We start from the raw sequence: 17,094 nt of genomic DNA, 5'->3' as shown, positions 1-17,094 counted from the left end.
CCCTGCCTGCCCCCCCCCCCCGTGTTGTGCAGGGGGGCTCTGCCAGTGACCCCAATGGCAGCTGCTACAGCTGGTGAGTGCGGGGCTTTTTTAATTTTTAAAGTGCTGGGAGGCTGGAGCCGGGTGAGGCAGCCATCTGGGGGCTGGGGAAGCAAGGGGGTTGAGGCATGTGGGCCCTGTAGCTGGGGTGGTAGCCCCTGCGAGGACCATGTGGCCCCTGTTGGGGGGAATTCTGTGAGCTGTGTAGGGGGGCTGTGCCCTGAGGTGGGCAGGGGACCCACTCCTCCTGAGCAGCCCCCCCAATCTCCCCATGATTCACCCACACCTACCCACACACCCTGCAGCCCTCCACAACCACCCATATCCCCCCACCCACTTCCCAACCTCCTCTTGCAAACCCCACATCCCTGCAGCACACACCCTGCATGCCCAGCTGCCAGATAGGATGAGACCTGCTGGCGGGAGCTGTAGCTGCAGGGGCATCTGTTCCTACATCCTGGTTAGTGAAGGAGTCAGGGGGGGCTCTAACTGCTCTATGCTAAGAAAATCAAAGGCAAACTGCAAAATATATAGATATTTAGAAGTAATTCTCCTGCCGTGTCTGGGGTGTCCTTAGGCTCCTCCTGCCGCATCGTCACCCATCCTGCAGTCCCTGCGGGACAGGGAGACAGGCCCCACATGGCCCCACACAGTCTGTTATGCCCCCGGGCCGTGTGGGCTTGGAGAAACCGGAAGTGCCACGGTGGGCACTTCTGGTTTCACTTTATCTTACAAGCCGGCATGCCATTTAGTGGAGCATGCTGGCTAGTAGGATGCCGGATACAGCTTTTACTGTAGTGGTCGTCTGTTTTAATTGTGGAAAAACATGGATTTGGGGGTATTTTACAGAGTGACTTTGGGATTTTTTAAAAGGGATTTTTCAGTTTTCAAATAGGGAACACCAGAATTCCTGCTAGGAAGGTAAGTGGCAGGACCTAGGCAGAGGAGCCTGCTCAGAGCTGGCACCTTTAACCCAGCTGGCTATGGCTGACCTCCTGGCCAACTGGGGCCAGGAGGACATGCTTTGACAGTTCAAAGCAGACCACTGCACTGGAAACATCTGGGTGACAAGTGCCCGGATGGCCAGGCAGGGGCACACATGGCAGTAGTGTCACACAAAGGCCAACTCTGTAATCACAGCCCACTGGCAGCTGGCCCAGGGGGGCAGATGCTTCTATTGACTGTGCAGTCCCCATCCGGGTCTGGCAGGTGTGCAGGAGGTCACAGCCAGGCAGAAGCCCCCATTACCGGACAGTTGCAGTGCATAGAGGGTGCAGGGAACATTTAGGGCTGCTGCAGCAGTCCAGCTGGCACAAGGGGTAGTGTCCCCAGGTATCAAGTGCCTGGGCCCCAGAAGCTCCTGAGAGTGAGTAGCTCTGAGCTACTTGCCAGGGCAGCTTTTTGTACTGATGGGGCCAGGACAGGGCAGCTTTATATACTGCTGGGGACAGCACAGGTGCTGGCCCCAGGCTCCCCCTGGCTGCAGATCCATGAGGAGCCAGGCAGGGTTATTTTGCCCCAAGTGGCACAATTTGCCCCATACCAAAGTGCATGTCTGGGCACGTGCACTGAGGCAAAAAGCACCAGCTCAGATTTGCACTGCTTCTTTTTGAGCTGCTGCAAGCGCATGTGCTTACATGTGTGTATGTGCCCCTTGGGTGCATTAACTGTTAGTAAAGATGTTCCAGATTAATACAACTGAGTTCAACATAGCCAGTGACTTTTAATTAGGCTGAAACTTGGTGGTTTGGGTTAGAAATCTCTAGTGGATCTTACAGGCCATAACATATTATGTGTCTTAGTTGTGAACTTCACAATATATCCCTCATCAGAGAGGCTAACAGAATGCATGATTTTTACTTTGAAGCAGGGTCAGGGAGGGAGAAGCTTTCTCCTGAAGGTGTCTGAGGAGCAGGCTTATTAGTTGTGTTCTTTTGCAACTTGAATCTATTGTGATGCTCACTAAATTAGAATTACAATCTGATACACTAGAATGAATGAGAATTTCTGTGTAGAAAAGTGAAGGGATCCATTAAAGCCCGAGCAGGATGGGCATGAGAACATGGATCCTTCCTTCCCACTATATTCTAGTGCATCTGCCTGCCCTGCTACAGATCTTGGTGCAGGGACAGTGGATCCTCTGGTACTGCTACCTCAGTATGGCAGAAGGCTGCTGTTGTGGGAAATGAATGTCTTTACAGAGAAATTAACCCACCAAAGGTTTCCTCATGGACCCAAAAACCAATGCAGCAGCAAGAAGAAGAGAACCCTCAGTGCAGATAAGTCTCTCTTCTCCCTTTTCTGGTCCCTTGTACAGCCCTAATTTTCTCCTGCATGGCCCTATCTATATATAACGTTCCTTCTATCAGGTTCATAGACATTAGGTTTCATAAGCATTAGGGCTGGAAGGGACCTTGGAAGGTCATCGAGTCCAGCCCCAAGGTTCCTTACACCACCTCTGTTCAACCCTCGTCATTGCATCCTACAAGCCTTAACTGGCATCTTTGGAAAATTACCTCAAGCTCTTACTTGGGTATTACCCCTAATTCCCCTCCTATGCACACACAAAACTATCGAAATAAAGTGTTGAGGGTATTTTCAATCCAGACTCCTTTGTCAAGCTGAAGATTCAGCCTGTGGCCTGGATGCAACATTTTCTTAGGCTGATAATCTACTCTGTAATGAGGATGGTGTCCCCTTGAGTTAACCTAGAGCTGTTGAAGTCCGATTCTTCTTTCTTGAAGACAAAACAAGACAAAATATATACAAAAGGAAAACAAAGATAGAAAAGACACCATTGGTCTATAATACTTATTTGTAACTTTATTGCTAGAGACAGATTGGCTGTTAAAATGATGGGATGAGCCTTTCTGAGACTTGCCTAAATTGTATCTGTTTTAGGCCGTTTAAGAAATATTTTTTAACGTTTCTCTGATCAGGGGCTCATAATAGTATTGCAATAGAAACTGTCTTGTCTGGCTAAGCTAGACTCATTAAATACAAGACAAAAAAGACAAAGTTTACCGAGGGAATCATTGCTTGAAGTCTTTAAATGAAGATAGCTTTTTGAAAAAAATTCAATGATCTAATTTAAACAAAAATTACTGAGTTTGCTAACATGCACATGTGTAATAGGGAAAATTATTTTTCCCTAATGCTGGAATTACTGGGCAGAAGGCAGTATTATGAAGGAGGTCAGACTAGACAGTCGTAATTGTCTCTATGGGTGTATGTTGAAATTTGTGAATGCATATAATAGCATATACAGGGTATTTAACCTGAACAGGTTTTATGTTGCAGGATATTTTAATTTGAATTTATTTAGTTTTATATACTTGTTTTCTAAGCCTTCCCTGGGTAGTAACATTAATGAATGTGTGTATCTTTTTATCTTAAACACAGACGACCCTCATATGCTAAAAGAACATTGATGTAGCAAAGTCAAGTGCTCAGAAGTGAGGAAAGTTGCATATACAAGCTTAGTTCAGCTGCTTGTGCTTATGTAGAATGTCACTATCTTCATAGGCGACTGGTGCCTCACCCCAGTGACCAGGCAGTGACTGGGGGGGTGGGAGAAGAGAGTCCCCCTGAGGCCGATCACACTGACCCCCCTGGGGCCGCACACCCCGCCCCCGGGGGGGGGGGGGCGTGTCTCTCCACGGCCAACCTCACTCACCAAAAAGCGGCCGTAGTGCTTTAGAAGAGGCCCCGGGACTTCCTCAAGTGCTTCTGCTGGTGACCCTGCTCCCCACCTGTTGCTCATGCACCACCTGGGAGCATGGCTGCTTCACTTGGCAGCCCTGCTCCCCAGCTGGTGCTCGCAGGGGGGGCACCAGCGCTCCTACATGCACCCCCGTGCACCCCCTATGCGTCGCCATTAAGTATCTTATATGGTCACAGACCCTTCTACTTGCTTCCCGCAAGAAAACTTAATGAAAAAAAATTTCAAAGTTGTCTAGCCTGGCTGTATTTGGGTAAATTCTCACAGAAACAGCAAAAGAACATCTCTGACACAAAGATCCAGCTCATGGTTTGAACACTCTAGTACAGTAGTGCTTAATCTTTTGGCCCCACAGACTAGGTAAGTGGTATGGGGCCAGTCCATGGGCTGGATCAGGCCTGCATGCCAGAATCAGGCCCTGCTCGGTCCCATGCCACTCTATGCTGCCCCACTCAGCCTGGCACTGCCCTGTTTGGCTCTGCTTGCTCAATTTAGCATGCAGACCTATGCTTTCCAGCCCACGGGGCTCCCCAGGGTTCAGGAATATGACAGCAGAGAAGTAGCAACTAGCTGTCACCACTCCCCTGCTGCCAAATTTTTGGGCCAGTGGGGAACCCCGAGGGCCAGATCTGGCCTGCAGTTTAAGCATTCCTGGCTCCAATATAATGTGACAACCTTCAGATGTCCTTGGAAGTAGGAATCATTAGTACAGATCCCTGAAAGGATTCACTGGAGGTCACCAAGGAACAATCTTTTCTGAACTTCTCTCAGGACATTTTAGGTCTGCATGGCTGCCAATTCTAGGCAAGCAGGGGTGTGGTGGCTGAGCAAGTTCTGACATCTTGCTCTGGCTCCAGAGACATGACTTTGAGTTTTACTCTGGACTTGTCCTAAAGGCTGCCCCCAACTGTGAATGGATTATCAAGCTGTTTGGGCTGGGATGTCAAAGGTGACTGAATATGATACTGTGCACATTATTCCTGTGTGCTGTTAGCTATTGAACAGTAACCAAAGGCCTGTTTAGGTGCGAGTAGATCTAAATGGCACTCTCTAGTGTTATAATATACCTGTTAACAATGTAGCTTTTCTTACGACTATACATCAGCAAATATGATTTTGGAACTTTGTGCTTTGTCAGTGAAAGAATGGCTTTGTATCTTTCATTCAGAGCAGACAGAGATAAGGGCAGCTCTAGTTCTTGCAGGTTTTCAAATGAAATATTACCTTCTTTTTACCTGCACTACCAGCACATACAAAAGAAAAGCATTGGCATATAATGAGATGTCAGGAGATACTTGATGGTAAGTTTTAAACTAACAGAATCAAAGTGAATAGCTTTATTTCATTTTCAGGAGACTGGGAAGTTATCCAAGTAAAAACTAGGGAAAAACTGTAACTTTTGACCAATTGCTTGTTTGTTTTAATCTATACCTGTTTGCTCATCTTCTGCTTAGGGGCTATCTTCTGCTCTGTGTGTTACCTATGGGGCTCTGATCTCAGCTGGTATCCTAGACACCTTGCTCCTTGCTTTCTTGCACTATGCTGATAATAAATACCTATTCATGTCATTATAACAAGGTAAGAGGTGAGAACAAGTCCCTGTTCTATTTTCCTTCAATGTCTACAGAGTTGCACTGATTTACAGCGGTTTGACCCAAAGAAGAATTTGGTTTCCTATCTTCAAACGGTTAATGATGGGTATCTAAGGAAAGCATCAGGCTAAGTGTCCAGAGTTATCTTCTGAAATCAGAGCACATGCCAGTAGAGTGCAGCTTGTTTCATAGGCAGAGAATTACCATGCTCTACAACTCTAGTACTGATACAGTTCTGCTTCATTTTTGGAAATCATTCTGGCAAGATGGAGCTAAATCACTTAAGCCAGTATAGGATAGTTTTTTTGGTTTGCCTATCATTTATTAAAAGGCATGTCTACATAGCTCAGTGCAGCAATACAGAAATACCCAAGCTAGCTCTGAATGATGTAGCTGGGGTACTGAAGCAGTATAGCTCTGTTAACAGTTATTTGCTTAGGCTAATAAGTGCTGCTGAGAAGCGGGTATATTAATCCAGGTGGACCACTGTGCTAATGCTGTTCTACTGCTTCCAGTACCCAGCCTAGCTTATTCAAGACTTGGGTAGCTGTATACAGTAATGCATGGCATGTCTAAAGTAGTAATTTTCCATCACTGAAGATGGATTTAGTGAAATTCAGAGAAAATAAGTGATCCCATGACCCTTTCATTTGACCTGTTACACTGCTTACCAGTAAGTAGCAAATTTTGTTTCTATTTGTATAAACTCTGTGTTAGAAACATGCTAAGCCCATATTTGCTTGACAGTCTGTAACAGTCCTCTCAAGTAAATGCTCAATTAGCAGTTTGCAAATGTACTAAATTCTCCTAATCAAGACATTTTGTAAGTAGAGAGTTAATAAAACATGAAGTATTGACTTGAGAGGCTGTTGTGATGCCTTCTGAGTTTTTAAAGTGTACTGTGTTAAGGTGCACAAAGAGAATTTTAGTTTACTAATCAATAATTTTACAGGCAATAATGCCTCCATCAGATTGTAAACCCTGTCTAAATAATATAGACCCAATTGACAGTGACAACTGCTGCATCAGTGCAGGTGCTGTTATTACAATCTCATTTTAAGCCCCAGTTGGAAAATTTTAAGTTTGCAGATCTTTGATTCAGTGGAATCATAGCAGTCCATTACCAACTAAAATGATTTGTCCCTTGTGATATCTTTGGGTTTTAAAATGTTGCTAATTACCCATTCCCAAATTGAAATTACTCTGATTGTTCTATGTATAAATACACTTTCAAAAGGGCAAAGTTAATTTAATTTCTCTACTGACAATATGCCATTGTGAAATGAAGAAAAAGTGGTCTATGGTATTTTTTGTTTTTAATTCTGGCACACTCTCTTCACAGGCCACTGCTGTTGAGGTTCATGGGGTTTCTAGGTACAGCAGGACAGCTGTATCAGGCCCTGTGTTGTTGATTTTTTTTTCCCAGTAGTCTTCCAGTATGCGCATTAAAACAATTGCTTCTGACTTCATATCCTGTGTGTCAAGTTTCAGGCCAAAGCAAGGTTTTGTGGTTCTTGTGAAGAAAAAAAAAAAAGCAGTATTGTGAAAAACCAGAAAGACCTTTCACTTTTTAATGGTATAAATGGCCTTCCTAGGCTAGGTTACATATTCAAAAAACCTGAAGCAGAATTGATCTAAATTATGTGGTTTTCTGTTAGCAGCATACTTTAGATCAGCAGTAAACAGAACACACATTTGCTCTTTGGTTGGAGGGAGCGTTACACTGGGTTCCACCATTTTTAAACCAGTCTGTGTGTGACAAACTTCTGTTCTGTTACAGGTATAAACCAGTTTTGTGTGTTGAACTTCTGTTCCCTTATAGATATAGACTGATTTCTGTTCATTTATACTGGTAAAAGTGTAATGTCTGTACCTGGCCTTAGTCTCATGTATATATATTATACGTGAGACTAAGGCAACTCCTTTGTAGGGGTCAGAAGGAAATTCAGTCTGCTTGCTTTGTGAGATTCAGGTTGCTCCAAACTTAGGGGAGAGTGCACATTTGACAGGGTCTAGGGCAGCCTAGACTGTGACAAAATTCTCTCTGTGGTCTGCCAAGGAATCCACAATACCAGTGCTACCTGGAAGACAGTGCGGCATGCTTGCCAGTTTGCACTCACTATGCTCCTGGTTTTTCAGTTTTTAACCACCTAAAATATACAAGCCATGGCAGGAAACATCTGTACTCCCTAGCTGATAGTACAGCAGCCATTTAAGAGTAGAGTATCATAGCAGGCTGACATAAGCTGTTCTGAGTGTCTGAATAACCCTGGGGAAGTCAAGCACCACACTCCCAGACACCTACTATTATTTTTAACTTGCTATCACATATGCATTCACTTGATTTCTTTTTTTAAGTTTCATCACTGAAGATATATACAGTGATAGATGCTGCTGCAGAAAGTGTCAGAGGTGCTATCTCACCAGTCACAGAATCATAGAAAATTAGAGTTGAAAGGGACCTCAGGAGGTCTTTTAGTCCAGCCCCCTACTCAAAGCAGGACCATACCCAACTACATCATCCCACCCAAGGTTTTGTCTAGCCTGCTCTTAAAAACTGAAATTTTGATTTTTAGCACCTCTCCAGGTAGCCTGTTCTTGTGCTTTACTACTCCCTAGTGAGAGAGTTTTTCCTACTTCGTAACCTTAACTTCCCTTGCTGCAATGTGAGATCATTGCTCCTTGTTCTGTCATCACTGAGAACAGTCTAGCTCCATCCTCTTTAGAACCAACCCTCAAGTACTTAAAGGTTGCTATTAAATCTCCTCTCAGTCTTTTCTTCTGCAGACTAAATAAGCAGAGTTCTTTCAGCTATGTTATGTTCCCCAGTCCCCTAACCATTTTTCTATCCTCCACTGGACTCTCCAATTTGCCCACATCCTTCATGGAGCAGTGGTGGGGGACAAAACTGGACACAGTACTCCAGATGTAGCTTCACTAGTACCAAATATTTCATGGCTGAAACAATCTATTTGCATGTGATTCTGCTTTGAGCAGGGGGGTAGACTCCTGAAGTCCCTTCCAACCCTAATTTTCTATGATTCTATGAAATAGAGGGGGGAAAAAAATCACTTCCCTCAATCTGCTGGCAATGCTACTAACGCAGCCAAGTATATGGTTAGCCTTCTTCGCAGCAGGGGCACAAAGGGCAACTGTTGGCTCATATTCAGCTTATTGTCCACTGTAAACCCCAGGTCCCTTTCTACAGAGCTACTGCTTAGCCAGTCATTCCCAGTCAGGACAGAACAATTCCATGGACTAGTACAAAGCGCAGGACATTGCACTTGTCCTTATTGAATTTTAGGAGATTTCTTTTGGTTTAATCCTCCAATTTATCAGGGGGTCTCTGAATCTTAACCTACCCTCCAAAATATCTACTACTCCCCCCAGTTTGGTGTCATCTGCAAGCTTGCTTCCAGATGGCTGATGAAGATATTGAACAAAACCAGCCCCAGGACAAACCCTTGTGGCACTCCACTTGATACTAGCTGCCAGCTAGATATTGAGCCATTCACTACTACCCATTGAGCCTGACAAACCAGCCAGTTATCTACCTTACAGACCATTCATCTAACCCATACTTCCTTAGCTGAGAATGTTGTGGGAGATCATTATCAAAAGCCCTGCTAAAGTCAAGGTATATCACATCCACTGCTCTTCCTGAATACACAGAGCCAGGTTGGTCAGTCTTGACTTACCTTTGGCAAATCAATGCCGAATGCTCCCAAACACTTTTTCCTCTTCCAAATTATTAGAAATTGACTCCTTGAGGACCTGCTCCATGATTTTTCCAGGGACTAAGGTTAAGCTGACTGGTCTGTAGTTCCCTGGATCCTCCTCTTCACTTTCTTAAAGATGATGTATTCCCCCATGTCATTCTTTAGACCGATGTTTATTCTTTCAGCACGACTCCCTGGATCTGTACCTTTTGGGATATACGGTTTGGCTTGATGACTCAACTGCTATAGTGCCGAATTCTCTCACCTGCTATGGCTTTGATATTGAAATTTGTTGCTGATGGGAGGAAGGTATTTTGTCCCCGATCATGGCACTCTGTCTGCTTAGGTGCTGCCTCGCGGGGCTCTGCCTCCCCTAGACCCCACCTAATGCCATCCAGCTGTTAAGAGTCCCAATAAGGTAAGTAAGCATTCACGGTCTTTTTGTGGTCCCCTCACTAGAGAGTCCGTAAACTGTTGAACTCCTACGGTAATTCAGCCCTGCTACTCCACCTCACTCTCTACTTGCACCTCATGACTCATCCGTCATAAAAGTTCTCATATCGGTCCACTTTCCATAGACCAAAAGAGAGAGTGAACTGTATAGTAATGTATCACACTCTCCTTTTTACTTACTCATCTGATTCTTCTTTCTCTTACTCTTTTCCTACAGTGTTCTTGTCATCTGTTAGCCACTTAACTCTTCTGAGTAAGTATGTAGGCTCCTCCAAGCCTTCAATCATGGGAGTCAGTTTTGGTTCCCACCAGTCTCCCCTTCCAGGGCATTCCACACCGGGACGTGGCTCTCCACTGCTTCGCACATACACTTCTGGTCCCCCTTCTGCAGGTTCCCGGTCATCTTTTAACTGGGTGTTTAAGTTCCACTCTGCCAATCAGAGCTGGCAAATGCTCCTAAAGTGTGCTAGCGTTGGTGGCGTGGTTTCATGTGCCCACACAAGAACCTCTTCTTTCACCACTATTGACTGCTCACCATCTCCCCAAACTGTGCTGACTAGTGTAGTAGTCTGGGTTCATTCTCATACCCTTAGTAATGTTTCCTCAAAGTCCTACCAGTTCTCCCTGACTCTTTTCTTCCTCAGACTGGCCTTCCAGAGGATTTTGCCCATCTGTTTCCTGAGTGAGAGTCTGCTTTTCTGAAGTGCTGGGTCTCTACTCTGTTGCTCTCTTTTCTTCCTTTTGTCAGGATCATGAACTCAATCAGCTCATGGTCGCTGCTGCCAAAGTTGCTATCCATTTCTGCATTCCCTACCAATTCTTCACTATTTGTGAGCAGCAGATCAAGAAGAACATGGTCCTTAGTTGGCCTTCCCAACACTTGCACCAGGACGTTGTCCCCAACACTCTCCAAAAATTTCCTGGATTGCCCATTTCCTTCTGTATTACCCTCCCAACAGATGGCAGGGTGATTGAAGTCCCCCATGAGAACCAGGACCTTTGATTGGGAAACTTCTGCTAGCTGTTTAAAGAAAGCCTTATCCTGGTCTAGTGGTCTATAGCAGACAACCACCATGACATCACCCTTGTTGCTCTTCCCTCTGACCCCACTTTCAATAGGGCTTTCTCTAGTTCCATATTAGAGCTCTGAGCAATCATACAGCTTTTTTACATATAGAGCAACTCTTCCTCCACTTCTCTTCTGCCTGTCCTTCCTGAACAGTCTATACCCATCCATGACAATATTCTAGTGATGCAAGTTATTCCACCAAGTCTCTGTTATTCCAATAACATTACAGTTCTGTGACTGTGTGAGGACTTTCAGTTCTTCCTGCTTGTTTCCCAGGCTCTGTGCATTCATGTACAGACATCTGAGGAAACTAGCTGATTACCCTGCTTTCTCAGGAAGAATAAAAAGTTCTTCCCTGTTGCCCCCTCCTGCTTGTGCTTCCTCCAGGTCACCCACTTACCTCAAGGCTTTGGTCTTCATCCCCCACTGAACCTAGCTTAAAGCCTTTGTCACTAGGTTAGTGAGCCTCTCTGTGAAAATGCTCTTCCCTCTCTCTTCATAAGATCTTGTCTCTTCCTAGCAATCCTTCTTCTCGGAACGACAACCTATAGTCAGAGAAGCCCAAGCCCTACTGTCAACACCATCTGTACACCAATGCATTTGTCTTCAGGATGTGTTTACTTCTCTCTGAGCTCTTCCCCCTTGACCAGAAGGATTGAAAACAACACCTGAGCCCCTGTCCCCTTCACCCTTGCACCCAGAGCCCTGTGATCACTTTTGATCTGCTCAGGGTTCCCCTGCCCTCCCAGTGTATCATTGGTGTCCTCATTGATGAGAAGTATGGGGTAGTAGTCAGAGGGCCAGAAGAATCTTAAGAACATCCCTCCATGACATCTCAGATACAGAGTCAGATCAAGCAGCAGACCTCCTGAGATAACAGGTCAGGCTAGGAGATAGATGCCCCTGTCCCTTACAGATGGGAGTTGCTGATCACTACCATCTATGACTTCCTTTTTGTGGCAGTGGTATTTATCTTCCCAATCTTGGGGAGGCCTGGTGTGGCCTCTTCCACTGATGGAATGTACTCCTTCCCTTTTGTTGGTAGGGCCCCACCTGTTCTCCAGACAAACTGCTGCACGTGGGGATAAACAGTTTTGCTTACTATCAGAAGTAACAAGCTTCCAGCTTCCACCTTCCTGGGAATCCATAATCTCTTCCTTTGCCAGCACCACCTCTGGCAGCCCTTCCTCTGCAGTCCTAGTGCTCTCCTCCAGCACCAAATCAATGAAGTCCTCATGGCAGAATATGCTTCAGAGCCTTGTCGCTTCCTCCTATAGCTCTTTTTCCTGCTACCTGAGGGACACCACCAGGAGGCATGGCTCACATTGCAGTAACTCCCCTACCTGGTCATCACTGGAAGGAATCTGCAAGCCTTAGTCTCCACAGCACCAAACCAGGACCTGGGTGGAAGCTTTGGTGAGCAGTTCTGCCTAGACAGATACCTTTCAGGTCCAAGCAGAGGAAGGAACTGGCAGTGGTAGTGGCTCTGGTATTGTGTCTCTCCAGCTATCTCTGTGGGGTACTTACATCCAGTACCTATCTCTTCCTGTCTGCCTTATCAAGCAGACCTTCTCTAGCAAACTTCCATATAAGCTGGCCTGTTTGCTGCCCCTTGATCCTGAAGGCTAGATACAGACAATCAAAAAGCCTGAGGCTGAACTGATTCAGTCTTTGCAGGCTAGTCTAAACTGCACAGATTAAACTGAAAAAGAAGTGAACAGACATTTACCTTTGATTCAGGAAATGCAGCCACATGCCTGCAGTGGCTCAGGCCAGAAGCTGCAAGTGCTATAGCAGAGCTCTCAGGCTGTGCTCACTTCCTCTTCCTGCTGCCCCTGAGGTCTCTGGGACTTGTAGTCCAGAATTCCAGCAGGAGGACTCTGCAGGGTTGCTCATCACTTCTTCTTCCTGTTTCCAGGTGCCTCTGGGATTTGTAGCCCATAATCACAGTCAGCAGTAAGTTTGAGTGGGGGAAGGAGTGTTTAACCCCCTTCCCTGGCCCCAAACCCCAGCTAGGGATTACCTGGGGCAGGAGTCCTCCCTCCCCCTGCCCCTACCTTCAGACTGGGCTGCATCCCCAACCAGGCTTGCCCCCCCTCTTCCCCCTTGATAACCAGCTCACACTGCTCCAGCTAGAGAGCAAAGGTATAGGGACAGTCCTGCTCTCTGAAGCAGGCAGATAGCCCAGCCCAGCCCAGGGCTGGAAAGCATGCTGGGAGACTGTGATTTAACTTGAACCAGGAAGGGGTCTTGGACAGAAGTTTGATAAACTGGTTTTATCTAAATCAGTCAAGTCTGATACTGCATTCAACCAGGTTTGTCTTTAATCAGTTTCAGCCATTTTGAAACTGGTTTATGTGCACTGAGCTTCTGTTCTGTTACAGGTTTAAACCAGTTTCTGATTACATAAACTGGTTTGTGTGTAACTTCTGTCTTTAGCCGAAAGGTTCCCTTTCCCCTGCTAATCTGCTTCCTCTCAGCAAGCTTACAGTGAAGGAAGATGAGAGAGAGTGAGAGAGAGTTTCTGGCAAACTCCCTACTTGCTCTTATCTGTAGTTAAAATTGCTCTAACTGCTGAGTTTTAGCTACTTACTTTGAATATCTAGGTTGGTTGTGCTTAATTAAAGAATGAACTTACCTGAAAGGCTGTCCTTTAAAGGGGGGGGGAGGGGGGAGGTACAAACAGACCTATATGCTGCTTGCAAACTGCCCTGTTTCCTATCCTTTTTTACTCATCCCCTGGTTGCTTGGGGAGTCTTCTTTTCAACTCTTCTGGGCTTGGACTGGCTCTGTCCCCTTGTTAGGGCTTTTGTCAGATACAGGCAGTAATCACTCAACTAGCAGCACTCTCTGGGGGCTCTGTTCAGGATAAGTACATAGAATCACATCTTGCAGACAGAAGCAAGTTGAGGGAAGAAGCTCAACCTACGGCAAGGTGTGGCAAAGGAGATGCTGGCATGAGGGAATGAGTGTAAAAAGAAGTTGTTTAGCTGCTGGAAGAAGGACTCAGCCACCATACTGTAGGTGAGGAAGAAAAAGGCACAGCAGGAAGGAACTAAACATGTAGGAAAAACTAGCCAGTATGGCAAAAGACCAGCTTGGCTTAACGGGGAACTCTTCAGTGAGCTAAAACACAAAAAGGAAGCTTATAGGAAGTGGAAAGTTGGACAAACAACTACGGAGGAGTATTTAAGAATTGCTTGGGCATGTAGGGATGAAATGAGGAAGGCCAAAGTGCTAGTACTGTGCTGGAGCTGTAGCTAGCAAGGGACATGAAGGGTTTTTACAAGTATGTCAGCAACAAGAGGAAGATCAGGGAATGTGTGGGTCCTTTATTAAATGGGGGAAGCAACCTAGTGAAAGATAATACAGAAAAGGTTGAAGTATTCAATGCCTTATTCTTTTTCACCTCAGTATCCACAGGCAAGGTCAGCTACCAGGCTACAGCACCTGACAGCACAGTTTGGGGAGGAGGTGAACAGCCAACAGTAACAAAGAACATGTTAGGGACTACTTAGAAAAGCTAGATGTGTACAAGTCCATGGGGCTGGCATGATGCACCCCAGGGTGCTGAGGGAGTTGGCTGATGTAATTGCAGAGTCGCTAGCTGTCAGCTTTGAAAAGTCATGACGACTGGAAAAGGGTAAATACAGTGCCCATCTTTAAGACAGGGAAGGAGGATCCAGGGAACGACAGACCAGTCAGCCTCACCTCACTCCCTGGAAAAATCATGGAGCAGGTTCTCAAGGAATCCATTTCTAAGCACTTGGAGTGGAAGAAGGTGATCAGGAATAGTCAGCATGGATTCCACAAGGGCAAGTCATGCCTGACTAGTCTGATTGCCTTCTACGATGAGATGACTGGCTCTGTGGATGTGGGAAGAGCAGTGACTGTGATATACCTTGACTTTAGCAAGGCTTTTGTACAGTCTCCTACAACATTCTCATAAGCAAGCTAAGGAAGTACAGGTTGGATGAATGGTCTTGTAAAGTGGATAGAAAACTGGCTGGAGCATTGGGCTCAGAGAGTAGTAATCAATGGCTTGATGTCTAGTTGACAGCCGGTATCAAATGGAGTGCCCCAGGGGTCAGTCCTGGGGCTGGTTTTGTTCAATGTCTTTATTAGTGACCTGGAAGATGGCATAAAGTGCACCCTTAGCAAGTTTGCAGATGACACCAAGCTAGGGGGAGCAGTAGATACACTGGAGGGTAGAGCTAGGATTCAGAATGACCTAGACAAATTGGAGGATTGGACCAAAAGAAATCTCCTGATGTTCAATAAAGACAAGTTTAAAGTCCTGCAGTTAGCATGGAACAATCCCATGCACTGGTATAATTGGCAGCCAGTATCAAGGTGAGTGCCCCAGCGGTCTGTCCTGGGTTCAGTTTTGTTCAGTAACTTCATCACTTGGAGGATTGGACCAAAAGAAATCTCCTGATGTTCAATAAAGACAAGTTTAAAGTCCTGCAGTTAGCATGGAACAATCCCATGCACTGGTATAATTGGCAGCCAGTATCAAGGTGAGTGCCCCAGCGGTCTGTCCTGGGTTCAGTTTTGTTCAGTAACTTCATCACCAAGCTGGAAGATGGGATGGAGTGCACCCTCAGCAAGTTTGCAGATGAAAGCAAGCTGGGGGGGAATAGTAGATACACAGGAGGGTAAGCCTAGGATTCAGAGAAACCTCAACAAATTGGAGGATTGGACCAAAAGAAATCTCTTGAGGTTCAATAAGGACAAGTTTAAAGTCCTGCAGTTAGCATGGAACACTCCCCATGCACTGGTACAGGCTGGGAACTGACTGGCTGGGCAGCAGCTCTGCAGAGAAGGATTTAGACAAATTGGAGGGAGCCCAGCAGAGGACAACAAAAATGGTTAGTGGGCTGGGGCACATGACATCTAAGGAGAGGCTGAGGGAACTGGAGTTATTTAGTCTGCAGAAGAGAGGACTGAGAGGGGGTTTAATAGCAGACTTCAACTACCAGAAGGGCAATTCCAAAGAGGATGGAACTAGACTGTTCTCAGTGATGGCAGATGACAGAACAAGGAGCAATGGTTTCAAGTTGCAGCAAGGGACATTTCAGTTAGATATTAGGAAGAATTTTCTCATTATGGGGGTAGTAAAGTACTGGAACAGGCTACCCAGAGAGGTGACAGAATCTCTGTTCGTGGAGGTTTTGAAGACCTGGCTAGACAAAGACTTGGGTGGGATGGTCTAGTTGAGGACGGTCCTGCTTGTAGCAGGGGGTTGGACTAGACTTCCTGAGGTCTCTTCCAACCCTAATTTTCTATGATTCTGTGATTCTAAATCAGGAGGGAGTTGTCAAAGGGACTCCGCAAACCCAGACTGACTTATCCCCTGTTCCCTTCCCCTATCCTCAGTAGCCCCAAGTGACACTGGTCACTTTGATTATTCCTAACTCACACTGTTTTTGCAAAATCAAATAACAAAGAAAGCATATCTTATTGCAGGTCTGCTGTGAACATCTTTGAGCCAGGTTAGTATCCTGGCTTCAAGCCAAAAATTTTTAATAGATTAGATGGCTCAGGAAATTGGAAACAAGCTCTGGAGTTTTTTCTTTTTACTTAGGTCACTAGTTCAAACCTAGTATCTTCAGGGGAAGAAAAGAAGTTGTTACTCCTCATATTTGTGGCTGCCAGCTGAACTGTCCTTTCTTCTGGTATGTGATATGCATTAGATATTTCATTACAGTTCCTAAGCCTTGATGTAAAACAACAAAACAGAAATCAACCATTTAAATCCGTAGGAGCAACATGTGTGGTATGACTTTCAGCAGAGAGCCCAGGGACAATGACAGCCCTATCTGTCCTAACGGTGGTCCCTTGAGGATGGCTCCAAGGTGGGGTGGTTTGCAGTGCCCCTGCTGGGCAGTGCCTGCTCTGGGAGAGGTTTTGGCTTCAGCTTTCACTTTTGTCAATTTGGCACCTTTCAAAGGCATTTACATTTACTTCAAATGAGAAAACATAAAAATCCATTTTAAATCAATCTTTTAAAAATAAAATAGTTGGCTTCCTGCCAGTGGAGTCTTTTTCCTCATCTGATCAATGACTCTGTGTCCTCAATCAGTCTCTCAACATCTTGTGTCATCCTTTTTAATCCTTCTGATCTTGCTTAGTTCAAATGCAAGGGTTATCCACCACTTGGAAAGAGGCCTCTGCCCCAGGTTAGAGCTTCAGGGTCACTCCTTGGGGACCTGTCATTGGAGACATTTTAGCAGTGGCACTAGTAGACCTGTTGCTGCATTTGACAACAAGAAAAGGACAACTCAGGAGTGTGGCTGCTTTTAGAAAAAGGATGGGAAGGAAGGCTCCATCTAAGATTGTGTAGTCCGCTCATGCTAAGACACTGACTGAATCAGCCCTAACCTCTGTAGCAGCCAAGATACAACGCCCATAGGGCTTCTGTAGTACAGCAGCCAATCAGCAAGGTTTTGTGAGAAAATATGGCCTTAATTATCCAAAGAAATGTGGAGCATATAATTT

General features: G+C 45.6%; 1 protein-coding gene across 5 annotated transcripts in view; it reads right to left on the bottom strand.

Annotated features, from left to right (window-relative positions):
* Window positions 1-17,094, bottom strand: part of RBP2 (retinol binding protein 2) — a 45,206-nt gene that overhangs the window by 16,592 nt on the left and 11,520 nt on the right. Inside the window, exon 1 of one of the 5 annotated variants that reach the window (XM_006038091.3) lies at window positions 12,323-12,414. The exons of 3 other annotated variants lie outside the window; for them this stretch is intronic. The gene's annotated coding sequence lies outside the window, so the exon portion shown is untranslated. Of the gene's footprint in view, window positions 1-10,993; window positions 11,101-12,322; window positions 12,415-17,094 lie in introns of those variants that run through there. One more of the 5 variants, XM_025194566.1, reaches the window with a different exon arrangement.

The sequence above is a fragment of the Alligator sinensis genome, unplaced genomic scaffold (genome assembly GCF_000455745.1).
Source record: "Alligator sinensis unplaced genomic scaffold, ASM45574v1 scaffold1806_1, whole genome shotgun sequence".
Classification (NCBI taxonomy): Eukaryota; Metazoa; Chordata; order Crocodylia; family Alligatoridae; genus Alligator; species Alligator sinensis.
Note: the sequence above shows the minus strand (reverse complement) of the source record. Positions and strands in the feature narration are given on the sequence as shown.